Source organism: Myotis davidii, unplaced genomic scaffold (assembly GCF_000327345.1).
Source record: "Myotis davidii unplaced genomic scaffold, ASM32734v1 scaffold2763, whole genome shotgun sequence".
Taxonomy (NCBI): Eukaryota; Metazoa; Chordata; class Mammalia; order Chiroptera; family Vespertilionidae; genus Myotis; species Myotis davidii.
Window position 1 is genome coordinate 75,022 of NW_006294397.1, and position 3,712 is coordinate 78,733.

Below are 3,712 nucleotides of genomic sequence, written 5' to 3' on the forward strand. Positions count from 1 at the left end.
GATCTGCCCCGTGGGAGGTGGGGCTTATGCAAATCCTGTCGCCTCCGAGAGACACAAGTGATACCAGCACTGGGAGGCGGCTGCAGCGCGGATCTTGGGGAACCTGGCCGCCCACCCACAACCCAGTCTCGATCCCCGAGTCCAGCTGAGGCTCGGAGCCATCCGGCGACCCGGCGAGCGGCCTCAGGTAACGCGGGCGGGGCTGGGCGGAGGCCCTTGTCCCCTCCCCCTCCGCTCTCCATTCCCAATCTCGCTTGCTGCCCCCTCTGATTCATTTCCCTGGCCGCAGGTTTTGCCACACGCGGCAGCATCTGGAGCGGGGACCCTCACCCAAGTCCCCAAGGTCCAGTGCTAGGCGGAGGCCCCATGTGTGGTCTTTTCATCCCGGTTGGAGGATGAACCAGGGACTCCAATGCCCAGTGACCACCCCTACCTACCTGTCAGTCACTGCAACCAAGGTCTCAGCCTCCTCCATTCCCCTCACCTCTTACAGCAAAGCACCAAGTCCTCTCATTCTTCCTGTCAAATATCTTTGTAATCTGTACCCTCTCCGGCCTCCTTGCACCAGTCACTCCATCTGATGGCCTATCTTCCTGCTGCCCTGCAGGGACTGTGCCAAAGCTCCATGCGGACCGTGTGGCTCCTTTCCCTAAGGTGACCTGAGCCTGGAGGGCAGAAGAGCTGGTTCAGATCTTGTCTCTGCCTCAGTGCTGCCTGACTTTGGCCAAGTCACTTCCCTCTCCGATCCGTTGTGAAATGGGGGAGGGGTCAGGACCGAGGGTGGACTGAACGAGATGATCTTGAATGGCCACCCAACAGTGACACACTCTGGTTGGATGGCTGATTAGGAGAAAACAGGACCCTTCCCCTCTATCCCTGAACTATGGAGGTGTTTTAGAGAGGAGGCCTGGGAGGGAAGCGTTAGTCCTCAGTGAAGGGACATTGCTTCTTACCAAGGCCTAGGTCAAGGCGACCCCCTCACCAGGCCCAGGCCCCCTTTCTGCTGTTAGGAATCCGTCCTAGACCAGCAGCCTACATGCATGGACAGCTCCAAGGTAGAGGTGGTCAGCAGGGCCTGTCTTTGTTTATCATCCCCTGCCTCTCATTAACAAGGAGAGAGAGAAGCTGCAGCTTCTATGGCTGCTGCTTGGAGAAGAGCAAATGAAGGAGAGGAAAGAGAGAAAAATCTCCTGACCAGGGAGCTGTTGTCACCACGGCAACCGTCTCAGCACCAGTTTCTCTGAAGCTGGGTGAGGGTGTGGGATTATTGCATCCCTCAGTCCCGCCCACCCTACTGCCACCTTCCCATCTGAAGCCCACAGCCCTGAGCTCTGCCCTCTGGAAGAAGCTTCTGGGCACACAGAGCAGCAGCTTGGTGTATGGCCCTGCGCCAGCTCCTTCGCAGCTGGAGGGCAGCCCGCAAGAGGTAGGCAGAGGGGCCTGTGCACTCAGCAGGGCTACAGCGCCAACAGAACGAGCCCCAGTGCATTCTGGCCTCCGCCTTGCTGCTGATGGGCTCTACTTTACCTTGGGTGAACCCTTCCTATCGTCAGGTCTGGCTTCCATCGCCTCTGAAGTTGGTGCAAGGGCAGAACACAGATAAAATAGCCTGAGGCCATTCTTCGGAGGAAGAAGTGGGTTCTGCCAGTCTCATGTAATCCACCAAGGAGCACTCACGGAACATCGCTGGGTTCCAGGCACCACCTCTGGGTCCGCAGGGTGGTGAGGTGCAGCCACAGAGGGACAGAGCGAGAATTCCATGCGGGGCAGCTACAAGAGGGCAAACTTGGGAGCAAAGGGAAAAGCGCTTCTCTCACTCTCAGAGGTTCTCCAAAATGGACTGGGAGGGGATAAGCTCATTACCATTGAGCAAAAAGGCTCAGGCAAGGGTTTAATGCAAAGGTCTCTCCTAAATCAGGCTCCATCCTAGAGTTCTAGAGCACCAGGTGAGGGTCAGAGAGCTCTGAGGTCTACATACTCATGGGGCTCAACTCCCCAGCCTCACAGGGTCTACTCATGCCCTCATGCTGCCCGCATGCTCCTGATTGTCCACTGTCCGGGTGGGGAGAGGCCGATCATAAGGAAGTGGGCTGCAGCCAGGCCTACAGACTGTTTATAGCTGCGTGAGTCCAGGAGAGAAGGATATTAGGGGAGAGGAAAACAGCTAAGCCATAGGTGAGGTAGGTTCTGGTTGTAAGAAACCAGGTTTGAAAGGAGTATATAGTTGTGAGGGAAGGAGTTGGAGGTGAGGCTAGACAGGTGGGCACCTTGGCACCAGGTTCTAGAGGACTCTGGAGTTTGAGGGGACACGTGGGCATGACCCCCTCTAGCCTATATTGCACTTTTGGGCAAAACCAGAAAAGACATTCCCTTGGAGGAGAGGAATCAGAAGAAAAGCACTTCCTCTGAGGCCGTTGAGCCCACAGGCATGGCTTGCCAAGCAGTGGCCCAGCTGGCTTTCAGCCCCCTTGGCTGTGCCCCTGGCTCTGACTGAGGAGAGAGAAAGGACATAGTGAAGTTTACAGGAGCACTTCAAAAGAAGGAACAATAGCCCAACCAGTGTAGCTCAGTGGTTGAGTGTCAACCTATGAACCAGGAGGTCCTGGTTCGATTCCCAGTCAGGGCACATGCCCAGGTTGCAGTCTCGATCCCCAGTGGGGGCTGTGTAGGAGGCAGCCAATCAGTGATTCTCTCTCATCACTGATGTTTCTGTCTTTCTCCTTCTCCCTTCCTGTCTGAAATCAATAAAAAGTGTGTGTGTGTGTGTGTCTTTTTACAGATGGACAGTTGACAATGGACAAATGGTGGGGTTTGGGGCTCACACACTTTTGTTAAACGTTGGCTATCTAGTTGCTCATTGACAAAAGGAGAGGATCCAGGGATAGGCTAGACTTTGGGGTCAGGTGGCCAACAGAACAAATGGAAGATAAGAATTAGGCCAGACTCAAGACCTGTGTGCTGTGATGAAGGGAAAGTAGTGGACCCTGCCTGCTTCCAGCGTGTGACCAGTTCCCATGGTCCTCTGCCCTTCAGATGGGGTGCCCCCCACCCCATGTCTGTAACGGAGATACTAGGCAAGGTATTATGGCTGCCACCCCCATTTGATTTCTTTTCTTTCTAAAAACCACTGGCCATTCATTCACAAAGGAACCTCTTCAGATGCTCTCTGAACTTTCATGTGTGAGGCGTGCCTCTGAGAGGTGGGCAAACCCTGTCTTTGACTTTGTGTGAGAATGCTGTGTAGCGTTTATTTCCCAGCATTTTTCGCTATGACAGTTTCATAAGTGTATTTGTAGAATAGAGCAATTGAATAATCTCTGAATTTAAGAGTCCCTAAGCACTCATTGACACCTTCTCATTTGGGGCATATTGAGCTTAAAAACCGCTTTTTATAAAGTCTCTAAATTCCGATTTATACTTTAGACGGGAACGTCCCCACGGGTCGATTGGATGGAATGAATGTGCTCAGTACGGACGCTGAGATACCTTCCACGGGAGGTTTCTGTTGTTCTGTGCTTCTCACCTCCCCTTTAGTGTTAAACTTACATTAAAACAAACCTTTTGGATTAAAGGCACTTAACCTCAGTTAAAATCACTTTTGTTGGGTGCACAAATTATATTGATGTGCGCATTGGTTCTCTGGCTGGATTTTACTGGCTTAATAATGAGGAAATTCATATTGTAGGCTGCCCTGTGTACTTGGGAAACTAAA

The 3,712-nt window shown here is 53.0% G+C and overlaps 1 protein-coding gene across 1 annotated transcript in view; it reads left to right on the plus strand.

Annotated features, from left to right (window-relative positions):
• Positions 1 to 26: 26 nt before the first annotated feature.
• Positions 27 to 3,712, plus strand: part of HPCAL4 (hippocalcin like 4) — a 9,003-nt gene continuing 5,317 nt past the window's right edge. The window contains exon 1 of the mRNA XM_006768469.2: positions 27 to 187. The gene's annotated coding sequence lies outside the window, so the exon portion shown is untranslated. The remainder of the gene's footprint in view (positions 188 to 3,712) is intronic.